At 41.7% G+C, this 19,623-nt stretch overlaps 1 long non-coding RNA gene across 1 annotated transcript in view; it reads left to right on the plus strand.

The window, feature by feature from the left end:
- Nucleotides 1–19,623, plus strand: part of LOC131280013 (uncharacterized) — a 55,790-nt gene that overhangs the window by 1,562 nt on the left and 34,605 nt on the right. The window lies entirely within an intron of this gene.

The raw sequence follows: 19,623 nt of genomic DNA on the forward strand, positions 1-19,623 counted from the left end.
AGGCAGCCACCTACCACCCAGCCCTGGCCGCGCCTCCCGGCTTCGGGCAGCCCAGCCTAGGACCCCAGGCTCTGCCCTTCTTCTGCCATTGTCGATCCCGCACCTTATGAACCGGTCCTGGGCACTGGACCCCGCTGGGGCCACACGATTTAAGGGCTGCGGTGCCTTTGTTGCTGCTGGGCCCTGTCTGGGGAATTACCTCTCACCGTAGCTCCCAACTGGCTTCCTCTTACGCATTCTCTCGAAAACTCAAGATGTGTCATCTCTTCAAGGCGACCTTCCTGGTTCTCCTGTCCGGCTAGGTAAAGTGTCTCTAGGTCCCAAAGTTCTTTGTCCCAGCTGCTTTTGTTATATTTGGTGAAACGAACGGACACCTCAAGAAGGCCTCTGAGGCCCTGCATGGTTTGTCTTTCTTCCAGCTCCAGCCTCTTCCTCCCTCTGCTCCAGCCACACCAGTGATCTAATTTTCTAGTTTCTATGTTCACCCTCCCACCCCAGGGTCTTTGCACAGGCTCTTCTCGCTGCCTGGAAAACCTTTTCTCCTTCCTTTCCTCACCTACTTAGACTTCAACTCTTAGCTTAAGTAAGCATAATTTCCTCAGAGAAGCCTTCTTAGACCCCCCTGACACCCCCCATACCACTTAGTCAAATCCTCCTTTGATAGGTCAAAATGCAAGGTTAAAACCAACCCAAACGAAACAAAACAAAAAACTTAAAGCATGCTAAAACTATGAGAATAATTTAATTAACAACTGTTTATTTGGTGCTTGCCCCTTCCCCTCCCCCGGTGTTAAAACTTAACATTTGCCATATTTTCTTCAGATCTTTTACGTAAGCACAGAAAACTTCACAAATCCAGCTGTGTCCCTCTGAACCCATTCCTGTCCCTCTGGTAAGGTTACCAGTCTCCTGCATTTGGGGTTTATCATTCCCATGCACACTCTTATATTTTTACTATATTATGTTCGTGCCTATGAACACTTCATAACATTGTTTGAGATGTTTCTGAACTTTGACGAAGTGACATTATACTGTATATATTTTGTGCAATTTACTTTTTTCACTTAGCATTATGCTTTTGAAATATATCCACATTGATACATGTAGCTCCAGATCATACGTTCTCACTATTTTGGTCCTGTTGTATGAGTTCATGATACATTATTTACCTATCTCCCTCTGGAAAAAAAATTAGCCTTTTTTCCCACTTTTTTTTCTTTCAAAACAGTACTACAATTAATAATTTTTGTACCTATCTCCTTGTGTGAATGTGAGCCTTCTAGGTAGACATTTGTGAGCAGAATTGTTGGGCACAGGACATGCAAATTGGCAGCTTTACTAGATATGGCTAACTGGTTTTCCAAAGTGGTTGTACTAATTTACATGTCTATAGAAATATATAGAAGTTACCATGTTTGGTATCCTGACAACATTTGGTAATATAGGACTTGAAAGTTTTTGCCAATTTGATGGGTATGAAATGATACTTCAGTGTTTTTATTTGCAGCTCTCTGTTTACAAGTGAGATTCAGTGTACTTTCATTTGTTTTTTGGTCATTTGCCTTTTGTCTCTCTTTTTTTTTAGGAGGTACTGGGGATTGAGCCTGAGACCTTATACATGGGAGACAGGTGCTCAACCATTGAGCGACATTCACTCTCCCTTTTCTCTTTTTTAAATTGTCTTTTGGTTTACTGGATTATCTTTTATTATTTGTAGGGATTCTTTATATATTCTGGATACGCATCAGAATATCAGTTTGGGGCTCACCTTTTTCACTTTAAGACATCTTTTACTTCACTCACATGCAATTTTATATCTGTGTAAGTATTTGATTAATGTCAAATAATTCTCAGTAGACTATCAGGTCCATGAGAAAAGGGACCACTTCCTGCACCTAGTCATGTCTAACACATAGCAGGAACTCAATAAATACTTCTGGACTGAATTGTATTGAAATTATTTGTCTTTTTATATGTTTGTCTCTCCAACCCTCAACCTTGGTGTTTCACTAGGTTATAAACTTCTTGAGAGCAGGCATCTGGAGATAGTTTATTCATCTTTTTTTGGGGGGATGGTGGTGGTTAAAATTTATTTTTAGAGCAGTTGTAGGTATTTTATTCATCTTTGTATCTCCAACTGTTATCACAATACAGTACCTCTGGCCCAGAGGAGACATTCAATAATTTTTGCTTATTTAATTTCCTTCCTTACTTTGAGCTTTCCCTTTCATTTCTTTCCTTTCTCCTCAATCCATCTTCTATCTCTGACCCCAGTGTTACTATCTATAAAATGAATGAATAATAAGGCCTCCCAGCATGTTTGTGAGAATCATCTGCTATTAACATATGCATGGTAAATAGGGGAGTACTTAGCACCTGGTAGGCACAAATGTATGGTTACTTTCATTATTCCAACAGCAATCATTTTCGTGATGAAAGATACAGTCTGCTTAATTTTAAAAGCCAAAATTCTTTCAGAGAGAGAATAAAAGTGAACTTCCTGAAGATCTGGTGAGAGGGCTTTTTTTTCTTCCCTTTATTGGCATTTGACCCACAATATAAGGCACAGTTCCAATGCGATCTCTGAAAAGCATCAAATATCTTTCTTCTCCTTTTCTTTTATAAATTCCAGACATATCAAAGGCATATGAACCATACATAGAATTCAGAACTTTAAGTGGAAACATATAAAGGCCAATTCCATGTTCCTGGCCAGAAGTCAGGGAGCAGAAAGGAGGTCTGATAACAGAGGTGGGATTTAGTGGCTGCAGCCGGGGACAAAAGCAGAATTCTTACATCTGTTTCCTACATCTGCCATTGATTGTGTGACCTTTGATCTATTTATAAAATGAAGATAATAATTCTTGCATTTTCCATGATTGAAATTCATTAATTATGCCTAAAAATGAGTTGAGATCCTCAATATGAAAAGCAGCTTGGCTATATTTAAACAGAGCTCCCCAAAGGCAAATGGCCCAGCAACATCTGTCTCCCCAAAGCAGGAATATAATCTCCACTTTACCACAAAGTGAGGCCCAGGAAGGAGGATTTGTTTGCACAGAGTTGTTAAGTTACCCACAGACAGGGGGAAAGCCCCAAGAGGACCAGTTCTTGCCTGGTGCACAAACCCTCTTCATCTCTGGCCCAAGGCTTGCAGGAATGGTAAATCTCAGGGCAGCCTTATTTAATCAAGACGTAATGCTATGTGGAGACCTGTCATCTCGAGGGCTTCATCTCTGCACGAGGAAAGCAGGTGGCTGCACTGGGCCCACTGCAACGTGAGCCCACCAGGGAGAACAATTAGGGCTGCGGTGACCCCTGGCAGCCAGTTCCTCCCCAGAAGGCCTGGCCTGCCATAATCCAACAAGCACTTTGTTGGGAGATGTAACAGGAGAAGGTGGGCTGAACCCAGAGGCAACGGCAGGGCTGTGGCCTCTCAGGACGCTGATGTTCTCCTCAACTTGGAGAGCTGGGAAAGGACCAGAGAAGTAACGGAGAGGACCGAGGTGCCGGTTGCAGTCCTCCCTGGAGGAGCATCCGAATGCTCAGCTGGCCCTTTCCCAGCAGCTTTGTGTTGTGGCAGGGTCCAGGAAAGAGCCCTGGAGCAATTTGACTTTACAATTTGACTGCGAAAGGTGTTATCCACGAAATTTGGTCACTAAATCTCTCAGAGCCTCAGCCCCTCAACTGTGGGTAGGGATAATTCCACCATCAGACTCTCAGGGTTGCTAGGAAGATGTGACAAGAAGAGGTGTGTGACGGTGCAGGACACATGAGAGGGGTTCAAACAATACTTTTATTGAAAAGAGGAGAAAACACTAAAAACTCATTTACCACTAAGTGGAACTCATTCCCTTTTAAAACAATTTTTACTTCTTTCTTCTTGAAGTAATACTTGTGCATGGTTAGAATAAAAACAACATAAAAGAGAATATGGTGAAAAATTGGTGTCCTTCTCACCTAGACCCCTTGTCTCCCAGTTCTTCTCTTGTGGTGACAATAAATAATATCAGATTCTAATTAATCCTTTGAGAGATATTCCATGCACATGTAAGCATCTATGTGGATATTGGTGCCTCCTTTTTACACAGGTAACATGCTATAAACACTCTTAATATTTGCTTTATCCCCCCCACCTAATTGGAACTAATTTCCCCCATCTCTTGGAATTAATTCCATATTGGTACATTTAGAGCTACCTCATTGTTTTTAAGGCTGTATGGTATTACATTCCTTTTTTTTTTTTTTTTAAGATTTATTTTTATTTATTTAATTCCCCTCCCCTCCCCTGGTTGTCTGTTTTCTGTGTCTTTTTGCTGCGTCTTGTTTCTCTGTCCGCTTCTGTTGTCGTCAGCGGCACGGGAAGTGTGGGCGGCGCCATTCCTGGGCAGGCTGCTCCCTCCTTCGCGCTGGGCGGCTTTCCTCACGGGCACACTCCTTGCGCGTGGGGCTCCCCTACACGGGGACACCCCTGCGTGGGGCGGCACTCCTTGCGCGCATCAGCACTGCGCATGGGCCAGCTCCACACGGGTCAAGGAGGCCCGGGGCTTGAACCGCGGGCCTCCCATGTGGTAGACGGACGCCCTAACCACTGGGCCAAAGTCCGTTTCCCTACATTCCATTTTTAAAGCCACTCAGCCCCCTACTGATGGGAATTTTGGTTTATATTAGTCTACTTCTGCTACTGTAACAAATTATGACAAACTGAGCAGTTTAAAAGAACACATATTTATTTATTTTTACAGTTCTGGAGGTCAGAAGTCCAAAATGACTAAAATCACTATGCTAAAATCAAGATGCTGGTAGGGCTGTGCTCCTTTCTGCAGGTTCTAGGGGAGAATCATTTCCTCACCTTTTCAGCTTCCAGAGTCTGTCCACATTCCTTGGTTCCTGGTTCCTTCCTCCATCTTCAAAGCCAGTAACAGCAGCTTGAGTTCTTCTCACATCACATCACTCTGATTCTCTTCTGTCTCCATCTTCTACATTTAAAGGACCCTTGTGTTTACCTTGTGTATAGGATTACCTCCCTATTTTAGGTCAGCTGTTTAGCAATCTTAATTCCACCTGCAACTTTTAATTCCCTTTTGACCGTTCACAGCATATTCACGGGTTTCGGGGAATAGGATGTGGACATTTTTGGGGGACCATTATTTGACCTACCATAAGGCTATTTCCTGCCTTTTGCTATTACAAACAGAACTGCTGAATATCCTTGCATAAATATCACTTCCTACCTGTGAGTATATATGTATGATAAATTCTTAGAAATGGACTATCTGGGTAAAAGATATGTTTTTAAAAATTTTAGTAAGGTATTTCCATGTTTCACTACAAAAGGATTATACCAATTTACATGCCTACACCAATGTATGAGGGCAGTTTCTGTACACTTTTGAATTCACAGTATTCTAGCAAACTTTTTCATCTTGGCCAATCTGATAGCTGAAAAATGGTATCTAATTATTGTTTTAATATGTATTTCTTTAATTATGAGCAGAATTGAATATCTCAATATTATGAAATATTTATATTTTCATTATATTTCTGGAAATGGTTTGTTCATGTTCATTTTTCTATTGTCTTGCTTTTTCTTATTGAGATTTACAAATTTTTTTTTATCCCCCCTTTGTGGCTTTTGTATGCTGTCTGCTCTCGGTGACCATTTGCTGTGTGTTCTTCTGTGTCTGTATTTATTTTATTTTATTTCCCCTCCCTCCTTGTGGCTTGCTTGCTCTCTGCTCTCTGTGTCCATTTGCTGCGCGCTCTCCTGTGTTTTTCCTTGTCTCCCTTTTTTTGTTGCATCACCTTGCTGAGTCAGCTTTCCACAGTGCTTGTGGGCCAGGCGGTGGCTCCGCAGTTTCTGCGGGCCAGGTCACTCTCCACAGTGTGCAGACGAGCCTGCCTTCACAAGGAGGCCTCGGGACGCGAACCTAGGGCCTCCCATATGGTAGACGGGAGCCCAAATGATTGAGCCACAGCCGCTTCCCACAAATTTTTTTTTTGTAACAAGGATTTTGGGAAATTTGTATGTTGTATTTTTCGAAATATTTTGTCCAGTTTACTATTTATCTTTTGACTTTTCCCATACAGAAATTTAAAACATTTGTACATTTTTTTTTTACAATTTATACAGTTTAAATACAATTTATATGTTTTTTTAAAATTTGGGGGCTTCTGTGCCTTTACCACTCTGAGATTTTACTAAATTTCGCTGTTTTATTTTGTGTTTTTATGTCTTTACTTTTTTTTTTAAGATTTATTTATTTATTTCCCCTACCCACCCCCCTCCGCCTCGTGGCTTGTTTTGCTGTCTGTTCTCTGTGTCCATTCCCTGCGTGTTTTTCTGTGTCTGCTTGTCTCCCTTTGTTGCATCATCTTGTTGCGTTAGCTTTCCACAGCACGCAGTCTCTCAGCTCTCCGGGGAGCACGGGTGAGCCTGCCTTCACAAGGAGGCCCTGGGACGTGAACCCAGGGACTCCCTTATGGTAGACGGGAGCCCAACTGATTGAGCCACAGCCGCTTCCCTATGTCTTTATATTTTGTATTCAAGTCTTTGATATATTTGGATATATTTAGGTGTAAGGAGCAAGATAAGTTTCCAAATGCCTCTTTCCCATTGTTAACCCATCAGGGAATGCTGTTCCAATATCATTTAAAAATTAATCTACTTATCCCTTTATTGGAAAGGTCACTTTTACTATATACTAAATTCTGGTGGGTAATTGTATCTGTTATAGTCTTTTCAGCTAACTCTTGCTTATCCAAGTTTTATTATATGTTTATTTTATATAATAGCTTTAAAATACAATTCACAAACCATAAAATTCACCCTTCTAAATTATATTATTCAGTGCTTTTTTAATTTGTTCACAGATTTGTGCAACCATCACCACTATTGAATTCCAAAATATTTTCATAAGCTAACACAAAAAAAAGCCCATACCCATTAGCAGTCATTCCCCTCTTGCCCCAACCCTTAGCAATCACTAATCTACTTTCTATATCTATGGATATGCCTATTCTAACATTTCATATAAATGGAATCATACAACATGTGTCCTTTTGTGCCTGGCTTCTTTCACTTAGCATAATGTTTTCAGGGTTCCTCCATGTTGTAGCATGTGTCACTACTTTATTCCTTTTTATGGCTGAACAATGTTTCATTGCATGGACACACCATATTTTATTTATTCATTCATCTGTTAACGGACAGTTGGGTTGTTTCTACTTCTTGACTATTATGAAGAATGCTGGTTTGAACATTCACGTACAAGATATTATGTGGACATACGTTTTTAGTTCTTTCAACTAGGAGCAGAATTGCTGGGTCATATGGTAACTCATGTTTAACTGTTTGTGGGACCGCAAAACAATCTCCCAAAGTGTCTGTACCATTTTACATTTCCATCAGTAATGCATGAGGGTTCTGATTTCTCCACATTCTTATCGGTACTTGTTTTTGTATTTTTTATTTTAGTCATCTTAGTGGGTGTGAAGTGATGTCTTAATGTATGTTCTTTTGTTTGTTTTGTTGGCTGCAGAAAGCTTTATTGTTACACTTGGTTCAAGACTTGTTAGAGGGCTGCAAGGTGGTTGGCTTAAAAGATGCCTCTTGGCTGGAGGGAGGAGCTCAGGCAGAACCTTGGATGCTAGGGGAATGCAGAAGGGTCCCCCAAAGGCCTCTGGGTGCCTCAGGCTCCTAATTGTGCTTGAGGGTGAGCCTTTCAAAGAGATACTCACCCAGCCTGGCCTGCAGGCTGGTCAGTTTGTGGAGGTTGGTCAGGTAGTCATCCATTTTCTTGATGAATTTAATCTTGTCTAAGAAGTAGCTCTCCAGGAAGTCACAGAGATGAGAGTCTGTTTTGGCAGAAGCAAGGGCATGCAGATTCAAAAAAGTCTGGTTCAGGTTCTTCTCCAGGGCCATGTGACTTCCATGTCATCCAGGGTTTTACCCCACTCATCTTGAGATAGCTTCTGTACCTTCTGGAAGAGGGCACGGCCACCATGCTGATTTTACACTGTCAAGACATATTCCATGCCCTGGTGCTTCGCCTTCGCCAACTTGTGGAAGAAGTGGTCCAAGCCCTACAGGGCCACATTGTTGTGGTCCAAATAGAAGCCCAGAGAGCCACAGGTGTGGGTCGATGAGGTGGTTGACTGAGATCTCTACTTCCATGAAATAATTCTGATGGATCTGGGAGCCCATGGTTGGTCAACAATAAGGAGCTAACCATAAATACTCATGTTATATGGTCCTGGAAACAGGGATGGTTGAGAAGATGGTCCCAGAGGTTGCAACTGGAGATGAAGTTGGAGGGTGGTCCAAGGCTAAAGAGAGTGGGGTAGTTCCCTGGTCTGTGCCGTCCACACTACTGAAGGAGTGACAGACCCGTGGGACCTCCAAGTGCACTGTCGATGTAGTTTTGAGTGCATCTCTCTAATGACAAATATGCTGAGCGTCTTTTCTTGTGCTTATTGGCCATTTGTACATCTTTGGAGAGATGTCTACTCAAATATTTTGCCCCTCTTTTTGTTTTAATGGGCATACAATTTATAAAGATGTAACCTGAGAATAACAGCATAAGAGTAGTGTTTACATACTATTGAAACTAAGTTGGTACTAGTTGAACTAGATTGTTATTAGTTTAAGATGTTAATTGTAATTACAAGGGCAACCACTAAGAAAATAATTTTAAAATATAGAGAAAAGGAAAGAAGGAAGGAAATAAAAATGGTACAATAAAAAAGCAACTGAATACAGAAAGGCAGTAATGGAATAATTGTAATGGATTTTTAGACTTTACAGCAAAAGCACAGGCAACAGAAGAAAAAAATAGATAAAATGGACTTCAGGAAAACCAAAAACTTTTGTGCACTAAAGGATATTATCAAGAAAGTGAAAAGAAAGACAACTTACAAAATGAGAGAAAATATTTGGAAACCACATATCCGACAAGGATCCAATATCCAGAATATACTAAGAACTCTGACAACTCAACAACAACAAAAAGACATACAACCCAACCAAAACCATGAGCCAAGAACTGGAATAAACATTTCTCCAAAGAAGACATCCAAATAGCCAGAAAGCATATGAAAAATGCTCACTATCATTTGCCACTGAAAAAAAAATATAATCTAAAAGTACAATGAGATGGTACCTCTCACCCACGGGAATGGCTATTGTTTTGAAAACTGAAAATATCAAGTGTTGGCGAGAGAAACAGGGAGAAACAGGAACTCTTGTTCCTTGCTGGTGGCAAAGTAAAATGGCGTAGCCACCTTGGAAAGGGTCTGGTGGTTCCTCAGAAAGTTAAACACAGAATTACTTGTTGTGACCCAGCAACCCCGCCCGTCGGTATATATCCAAATGAAGAAGGGACTGGAACAGGTATGTGGACGCTGACGTTCATCACAGTGTTGGTCGCCGTAGCTGGAGGGTGGTGGCTGGGGCCCATCTACAGAAAAATGGAGGAGCAGGGGGAAAGCAGCTGTGCGGTGGGGATCTGTCCAGCCTGAAGGGAGGGGTGGGCCTCGGGGACGTCGTGCTGAGTGAGGTGGGCCAGACATGGGGGATGAACACCGTGTGACTTCTCTTGTATAAAGTGCGGAGAGCGGGCAGGTTCACGGAGCCCGGGGCACGTTGTCGCTGGACAAAGGTGGGTTTTAGTTTGAAGGGACAAGAACAATCTGGGCATCCGAAGGTTTCAGGCAAGTTGGCAGCCAGTGATGCCATCCTGTCCAGACTTTGCTAGCTGGAGGAGCTGCTTCTGGCTAAAGGACTTGCAGGGATCTAGAAGGAAATCAAGGTGGCGCCCCAGGGCCCTACCCATTCCCACTAAGGCTGTAAGAGGCAGCAGAGCCTGGAGTCCCAGCGCTCTGAGCCTCAGTTTCCCCTGTGTAAAATGGGGGTAGTAACAGTACCTCTTTCAGAGAACATGATACCCATGGCTGGGTGTATGAATGTCCTTGCGCTATGTGCCAGGCATGGGCCAAGCTTGTCACCAACATTTGGCAGGTGACAAACGGAGGCTCGGGAAGGTGAGGTGACTGTCTCGCCCAGCGGGCTCCAACTGTGAGCGCACCCAAGCTCCCCTCCACTTCTCAGTCCTCCTCAGTCTTGCCCCTTTAAAAACTGGGTTGTCTTTTTATTGTTGAGTTTTAAGAGTTCTTTATATATTCTGGATACAAGTCCCTTATGAAATATTCGATTTTAAAATATTTTCTCTCATTCTGGGGGTTGTCTTTTCACTTTCTTTATGGTGACCTTTGAATTCTTTGAAGCACAAAATTTTTAAATGTTGACCAAGTCCAATTTACCTATTTTTTTCTTTTGTTATGTCTGTTTTGGGTGTTATAGCTAAGAAACCACATTATGTTGTTGTTTTTTCTTCCACATTATGTTTTAATGTCTGGTCAAATTCATTTTCACTGTCTTTTCCTTCTTTTTTCCTCTAGATTCTTTCCTGTCTATTCTTGTATGCTTATTTTTCCATGCCAACTTTAGACTCAGTCCACCTTGTTCCAAAAGCAATCCTTTTAGTATGTTTTAAAAATTGGAATCACTGCAAATATATAGATTTGTGAGAATGGACATCTTTACAATACTGCAGATTCCTATTCAAAATCAGAGCATGTCTTCACATTTATTCAGACTATTAAGTCCCTCAGTAGCATTTTAAAGCATCTTCTAATAGATCCAGAACATTTCTAATAGCTCTGTTTTGTATTGTTGCTCAGATAAATGCAATCTTTTCTAACTGGTGCTGACTGCATTTAAGAATACTACTAACTTTTGTATATCAACTCTTCATCTTATTTGATTGATAATTGATACTGAATTCTTTTGTTGATAATTCCTGAGTGAGTTATCGTGAGTTTTCTAGATTGATAGTCATATCTAAAAATAATGGCAATTTTGCTCTCTCCTTTCCCATTTTCATACCTCTTGTTCCTTTCTGTTGTATAATTGTTAGGCTGACCCTTCTGGAACAATATGAAATCATGATAGTGTTAATGGAAATCCTTGTATTGCTCCTGATTCTACAGGAAATGCTTCCAGTGTTCACAGACTGCAGAGAGGAAGCTTCCGGCATCTCTTTCTGTGGCTTTCTTTTATTGTGCTTTGTCAGGTTGCATACAGTGTTATGTTGACTCCATAAAAAGAATTTGGAAGTTTTCTCGCTTTCTCTATGCTCTGGAACAATTTAAATAGCAGGTAGAATTCACCCATGAAACCATCTGGTCCTGAGGCTTTTTTGGGGTATAACTCTTTGAAATCATTGTCAATTTACTCTACAGTATTTGGTATGTTTTGTTTTGTGTGTGTTTTAAAAGTCTTCTGGAATTAGTTGTAATCTTCTCTATTTTCCTAGAAAATCATCCTTTCTACCGGTGCTTTAAACATTTTTGCTTAGGTCGACCGAGGAAAATGCTTGTGATTCTACTAATTAGCTCAGTGTCTATAGTTTATTTCCCAATTCTCATTTCTTATTTTATGTATTTGATCTCTAAAAAGCTGATGGGAAGTTTGCTGCTGCAAACTAAGTCCCCCAGTGCGTCTTTGGTTTTGCCTGAGATGAGGAAATGCAGATAGTCCTTCCTGGATATGGCTGTAGCTTTGGCTGATTGAGTGCCAGACACTGCGAAACTCTTTGCTTTAATTTTCTCATTCAATTCTCACAAAGTTCCACGAGACAGGCAGTATTGCATTATCCCCATTTTCACCAGAGGAAACAGAGACCCAGATAGAAAGTAACTCCCCCAAGGTCATGCAGCTGGTAGCTGGCTAAACTGGGATTCTAATCTAGGACTGTGCCTCCCGACCGCCTCTAATTCCACAGCCTCCCACCCCATTCTGCACCCACTTCTTGCCTTGCCTGGGGGCAGCGACACAGAAATGTCCTCGACTGCTAAACTCGAATTTAAGCCCCTGTTTTCTGGACTTCTGAGATGCCTGATAGTGTGATTCCTGCTCTATTAGGTACTTTTTTGAGGTTGTGCTCTGTCCCAGACACAGCACGAGCTGGGCAAGAAGCAGGGAGATCACGGTCACTGCTCTTAAGGAAAAGTGCTTATCATCCAGCAGGGAAAGAGCTATGTCTCCAGCTAAATGAAGATTCTCCTTTAAATAACAGAACAACAGAAACAACAACCCATTGAATCATAGTGCCTTGAGGTGCAGTTGTAGAGAGAGCTAGAGCTTAGAGTCCAACCCAACTGGTTTGAATCATGCATATCCAACCCTTAATAGCTGTGTAACTGAGGCAAGTCATTTTATCCCTCTGAGCCTTCGTTTCACGTTTATAAAATGCGGCTAGTAGCATGCCTTTTTTTTCTTTCACATAGTAGAAAAGCATCTTACAATTGATGGTGTCTCACAAGGATCCTCGGCAGTGTTTTTTTGTTTTTTTGTTTTGCCTTTCTTCTTGTTCCATGAAATGGGATGAAATGAGATAATATCCACTGAAAAGCCTAGTACAAGTTCAGGTGAAACTAGTGCAGGAAGTGTGGGCTGGAATTCTAGTCCAGACTCTCTCTTCACTACCTTGCTAGGGGACTGTGGGCAAGTTACTCCCACTGTCTGGTCCCCAAGTTTCCTTCTCTGGCTTTGCATCTTAGCAGAATGAGAGATTAACTTAATCAATCAATTCAGCAAATATCTACTGAACACGTCTTCTGTGCCAATCACAGCACCCCTGAGGGACATGAATGAGACAGTGGGTGCCTGATTCCGCAGGAACAGAGTTTTTTTGTGAGAATGGCTACAGTCAAGGGAGAGATGGGAGGCATGAACGATCTCAAGGGTCTCTTCTAATTTTAAGTTCTATCCCTCTGGGAGTAGAAGGAGGGACAGACAGGACAGGTATCTCTGCAGAGGCCACGTGGTATAGGTTAGTGCACAAGCCCTGGGGTTAGACAGTCTTGGGCTGGCTCTGTCACTTTCTAGCTGTGTGACTATGGACTAAGGTCTTAACCTCTCTGAGCCTCAGGAACATTATCTGTAAAATGGGGATGTCAATAGTCCCTATCTCACGGGTTTCTTAGGAAGACTGAATGAAAACAGAATGTAAAGCTCTCAGCTCAGGGCCTGGTACTTATAAGCAACTAATGAACGGTAGCCTTTCTGTCTTCCCTTCTTTCTTTCTTTCCTCCCTCCCTCTTTCCTTCCGTCATTTTTCTTCCTTTCCTCCTCAATTCACCTGCTCTACTTGAGTGCCAGAAACCTTCTGGAGCAGGAATCCCCTCTAAAGCTTTCCACTCTCTTTCTATTTGGAGGCTGGCACAGAAGACTCAGCTCTGCTGAGTAAGTTGACAGCCCCCACTGCCAGCTCGTGCAGCGGCTTCCACCGTGGCTGGACGTTTCTGCTGCTTGTCTGCCATGACTGCCGCGGGGCGTAGGGGCTAGCAGGACAGTTTCCTCCGTGAGGCCGGGGGGACACAGAGCCCAAGGCAGAGGTACTTTTCAAGGCCCAAGGAAAAGGTTTGAGATCTAAAACACAAGTTATTTGAACGAGGAAAAAACAAAAACAAAAACGAAACAAACAAAAAAACACACGTTATTGGTCCCAAAGAATGAAAACTGCAAATCAAGCAATGTTTAATTAAATATCTATAAAACGTAACATTGTGTTAACTTCATTCACTGTTAAATTTAGTGTTTCTTAACATTTGAAAATTTTGGTAGGTTGGATCTTTCTCAGTTTGCAAGAGTTTCCAAATATGCACAATAATTGCTGAGAAATTATAGCCAATTGTAAATTGGGTTGTTCGTATTGTAAATTAAATGAATACATTTAGCCAAATTCAATAGCAAAATTATAAAAGTCCTTTTAAAATTTTTACAGTTAAAATAGTTAATATGGAGTATGTTAAAGTATTTTAAAGCCTCTCCAGGGCCTAGGAAAGTCTTAAAAATGCCTTGTGCTTGTGCTTAGGAGGCCATTAACCCTCTTTTCACTTCTTCTATTTTTTTCCTCTAGGATAGCTGATTTTTCTAACCTTTTGTAAGGCATCTAATATATACAGAGAATATGCAATAGCTTTTGAAAATGCTCACAATATAACACCAGATTGCAGGTTGTTAAGCTATAGGTCAGTATGATCTCAACTAATTTTAAAAATTCATACATGGATTTAAAAAAAAGACTAGAAAGAAATATACTAAAATATTAACAGGCATTCTAGGTAAGAGCAACATGTATAATTGTCTTTTCTTTCTTGTAGTTTTCAGGCTTTCCTAATTTTCTACAATGAAAACACATTACAATAAAAAAAATTCTTTTTGCTAGTTAAATTTTTTTTCTTACTCCAAAAGTAATTTATGCTTATTATAGAAAAATCACAAAATACATATAAGCATAAGGAAGGAAAGGAAACATGCAAATTCCACCCACCCAGAGACAACCACTGGGTCCTTCCAGACCCTTTTTATGCATACATAAACATTTATATTTTTATCACAAAACGGGATCATTCTGTACATAGTACTGTTTTGAAGCCTGCTTCTCTCCCTCACAATGTATATTGAGAACATTTTTTAATGTCAACAGCACATTTCTACAGGATGATTTTAATGGCAGCGTACCACCACATTATGAGGATGGAGGAGAATTTACTTAACCCCTAGTTATTAGACATTTATGTTGTTTCCAGTTTTTCCTCTATTGCAAATAGCGCTGTAAGTAAAAATATTTTAAAGCATCTAAACATCCTTCCTTTTCACAATGAAAGCATTGAATACTGCCCAGTAGACATTTATTTTTGGGTGATGCCAGGTCCTGAGGATCTTTAGGTGTCAAAGAGTGGTTTCTGTTCTGGAGGAGCTCCCAGTCCAACTGGAGAGAGTGGCAGGTGTAAGAACTCGGTCCAAGAAAGCCAGGAAAGCTTCTCTGGGAAGGTGACATTGAACTGGGATTTGAAGGTTGAGTAGGAGGGTAGACAGGGTGGGGTGAGGCAGGGAGACCTTATCAGAGAACAAGACATGGGTAAAAGGGAAGACAGAATTTTACTGAGCATCTCTGGGATGCTGGTTACTTTCATGTAAGTTTTCTCATTTAATCCTCCCATGGACCCCCCAAAAGTAATTGTTATCATTCCCATTTTCCAGACAAAGAAACTGAGGTTACAATGCTTGTTTAGCTAGTGGTAGAACCAGGATCTCGACACAGGTCTTTCTGACTCTAAGCCCAAGCTCTTCTTTCCTTCCTTTCTTCTTCTCTTTTCCTGATGATAGCAGAGGCTGTTCTGTGTTCCAGGGAAGGTAACAACAAGGTCTAGTTTCTTCTCATCTATCATCGCTTTTTTATTTTATCTTTTTTGTTTTAATTTGTCTATTTCTCATCTGATATCTCTTGGTAGTGAACATACTACCTGCTGCCACAGAGAAGAATGTAAGTCCTAGCCCTGTTTGGTTTCTTTCAACTGACATTTCTTCAGTTTGAAAGCGTGGTGGGAGCATCTGGCCGCCACCTTGGGCCCTGTCTTTTGCCATCACTTGAACAAGTCTGTACTCTCTCCATTATACTTCATTTGTCTTGGCACAAAGACACGAGTTAGGCTTAAAGTGGCATATTTTGGGACTAGTGAGATGTTCAGCAGAGTAGAAGCACACGATTAGGGTGGAGAGGAGTGGAGGCTGAGGGCTGGAGAGGTGGGCTGGAGATAGATAGGCCATGCTAAGGCATATGCTAGTGACATTTGTTAGGGGAATGATCTGATTAAATGGTTCCTTAGGAAGAGCAGTTAGGCAGCTCTGGAAAGGATAGCTTGGCCTAGAAAGAGACGGGTATTGGACAAAACATGATGGACCAAAAATAATAACTTTTTTGATCGCCAGACACTATTCTAAGCATTTTAAGTGTTTTAACACTTGTCATCTTTACGAGGTAGGTATTATTATCATCTCTGTTTTCCAGGTGAGAAGACAGAAGCACAGAGAGGTTAAGTAACTTGCCCAAGGTCACACAGTAAGTGGGAAAGTGATTTGGACAGAGGCAGCCTGCTCTTAGCCATTATCCAGTTTGGCTCTTGGAGAGTTGAATGAAGCAGTCCGTTAGCTCCATGAAGGTGGGGAGCTTGTGAGTCTGGTTAACCACTGTGTCATCAGTGCAGACCTCTACTTCTGAAGCTTGATGGACTGTCAGTAAATAGTTGATTAATGATCAAATATGAGAGAGGAGTCTGAATTGAAACAGTGGCAGGTGGAGAGAAGGCAAAGGACAGACTAAAAAATGTTTCTGTGTCAGAATTGCAGGATGTGGAGACTAGGCACAGGAGTGAGGAGTGGAAGGGGAGGATTCTGGGTGGCTGGCCGTAGGGTTTCCAGCTTGCAAGAGGCTCTGCTTCCATGAGGGCAGGTTGTGGGGGAGAGTTGTGCTTGGACCATCCTGACCTGAGGCTCCTGTGGACCTCTGCTCTGGCCCTGGATAGCACTTTGAGTGAGAATCAAAAAGAAAAAAAAAAAGTTTGTTCTTTTGATAGCAAAACCAACAGGCTTGCAAATGTCTCGCATGCTAATTAAGAAACTAATATAAACCCACTAGTTCTTAAAGGCATATGGTTTGTCATTAAGGTCGATCCAAGATGGAAGTTTGGTTAAATAAGGTTTTAGTAAATCATAAGATAAATTGACCCTAATAACCCTAGTGTGGCTTTCCAATTTACTGGATATGTTTATGTTTTTTCCCCCATTGGAAGTAAAGTATATTAGATAGTGTAGCTAAAAATGCCCAACACCTAATGATCATTTAGTTAGCTCCCTTCTCCTTGACTTTCTCAGTAACTCTATGGTATGGTCATCACCCCCACTGTACAGATGAGGCCACAGGCATAATTAAGAGAAATTAAGGGACTCATACAACGTAGTTTTGTAAGGATGCAGAAGAGTCCAGACTCATACACTCAAGTGTATTATACTGCTGTTTAATAAAAAGTACCTCAAAACTTGGCAGCTGAAGACAATAAATATTTGTCCTCTTACACAGTTGTTGAGGATCAGGAATCTGGGACTGGCTTAGCAGGATGGTTCTGGTTCAAGATTTCTATATCAGACCAGGTCTTCCAGAGAAACGACCAATAGGATGGATACGTATATATCCATATATATACAAAGACATGTATTTTAAGGAATTGGCTCACATGATTGTGGGGGCTGGCAAGTCCAAAATTTGTAGGGCAGGCCAGCAGGCTGGAAACTCAGGCAGGGTTTCTATGCTGCAGGCTTGAGGCAGTATTTCTTCTCTAGGAAAGCTCAGTGTTTTCATGTAAGACCTCCTATTGATTGGATAAGGCCCCCCACATTATTGAGGGTTATCTCTCTTTTACTTAAAACCAGCTGATTATAGATGTTAATCACAAATACAAATACTTTCACAGCAACATCTAGATTAGTATTTGATTAAATGACGACCTTATAACCTAGCCAAGCAGTCACATAAAATTAACCATCATGGCTTCTCGAGGTTGTCGCCAAGCTGTTGGCCAGGACTGCAGTCTCTGGAGGCTTGACTAGGGCTGGAGGTTCCACTTACCAGGTCCTTTCCTAGCTGTTGGCAGGAGGCTTCGGCTCCTTCATAGGATACTCAGGACACAGCTTTCCCCAGAAGGAGTGCATGTGGGGGCGGGGAGAGCAATCAAATGGAAGTCTTTTTAAAACTGAATGGTGGAAGTGACAGCCCATCATTTCTGCCCAAGGGAGTCACTAGGTCTCCCACACTCAAGGGGAGGGGATTTTGAGAAGGCGTGAATGCCTGGAGGCAGGCATCTTTGGGGTCCAACTTAGAGAGGTTGCCTGCCATAGGCACCTTTCCATTCAATCTTGGCATTTTTATCTTTGCAGTTACTCCCCCTTCCCCGCCCATAAATAGAAGTACTTTATGAACTTCATAAAGTTGCAATGAGACCGGTTTGGGGCGATTTATATCTTCTGTAGATATAATAGAACAGCATTGAACTACTTAGCAAACCAGGAAGTGGAAAATGGTTATAAACGGATCCAATTACTTTCATTGCCAAGGCAGTGTAAAATGCAACATGTAAAAATGGACTTAATTGGTGAAAAATTAATTAGACAATTAAACTTATTTCTGCTTAAATACATTTAGGTGTTAATTGGTAATCTGACTTGAGGTTTATTTTGAGGTGGATTTGTTATCTTGACTCTGTCCTTTAAGGAATGCTCTCTGTTTAATGTGCCACGAACCCGCCTGGTCTTGCCGTGGAACACTGTTTAGTTCATTGTCATGATTCATCTCCAGATGGTACTGATCAGGGTCAGGCTGGCCTAAAGGGCAAAAAGGCATTTGCTTTGGAAGCTCATCAAGAGGAAAATTTTCCAACTGCTTGAGGGGCCTCACTGAGGCTGGATAGTAGTGGTTGAGGAATAGGATTATAAAGGTGAAGTGGGTGTGGCTCAGCGGTTCAGTGCCTCCTTTGCATGTATGAGGTCCCAGGTTCAATCCCTGGCACCTAAAAAAAAATTCCAGGGACTCCTTACATTTCTGCCACTTACTAGCTCTGTGACTTTGGCAAGCCACTTCTCTCACCTGAGTTTCAGTTTCCATACTTGTAAAATGAGGTGATAGAAGGAGATGAGGTCTGAGTCCACTTTGCCCATAAAATTCCATGATTTCCAAGTACAGGAGAGATATCGGAAAGGATTATTTTTTATATAAATTCTTATGTTTTTAAATTCTTAGCCTGATCTGTTTACTGGAATTTGTTTCACAGTGTCTTCTGTTTCAGTTAAACATAGTGGATTCAATACATGTTTGTCCACACACTGCCTTCGACTCCCATATAAATGAGAATGGGCAAGGGGACTGACCCCAATGGACAAGAGATGGGACAGAGGGCCCAGAAATACAGGCCTGTAGAGGGAGATGCTGACAAGAAGCTTACCAGTTTGCTATGGAGAACCCCAGAAAGGCCCAGGCATTTCAGGGAACCATGGAAGGCAGAATGAGGAGAAATCAGTGAAAGCCTGGAGCAATGAATGGTGGCCTCTGCCTAACCCCAGACTTTCCCTTTCCCTCACCAGCCCCTAAGCAGGAGGTTGGAAGATTCTTCTCAGGAGAAAGTAAGCAAGCCTAGAGGCATGAGCGCCCCCCAAAAAAAGCCAACGTGTAACCTGATCACCTAACATTGACGTCCACCAGTTGACAAGCCCTCCTCACACAGAGCGTCCCATCAACATTTAGTGCCCCCCTCTTGATGTGGACATTTAGCTGAGAGTCACCAGACATGGAAGGAAAGAGCACAACAGGAGAGATAGACCAGAAAAGATGGACAAAAGGGACTAAGAAGAAAAACAGACAGTGCAGGGAACAAAAGAAAAGTATATCATTTTTCTCAAAGAGATGAGAAGGTTTCTTCTCAAATGTCACTCCATCAGAGAGACTTTTGACCATTGTATCTAAAATAATATCTCCCACCATTCTCTACCTCAGAACTCTGTCTTATTTCAAGCAAGAGAGAACAGAGAAAATGGGTAGGGAGAGAATAGGATTGAATAAGTAATATGAAAAATGTCCCCAGAACTGAAGGATATGAGTTTCTAGTTTGAAAGGGTCCACTGAGTACCAAGCATGATGAATGAAAAAAGACCCCACTAAGGCATATCAT

The sequence above is a fragment of the Dasypus novemcinctus genome, chromosome 10, assembly GCF_030445035.2.
Source record: "Dasypus novemcinctus isolate mDasNov1 chromosome 10, mDasNov1.1.hap2, whole genome shotgun sequence".
NCBI classification, from domain to species: domain Eukaryota; kingdom Metazoa; phylum Chordata; class Mammalia; order Cingulata; family Dasypodidae; genus Dasypus; species Dasypus novemcinctus.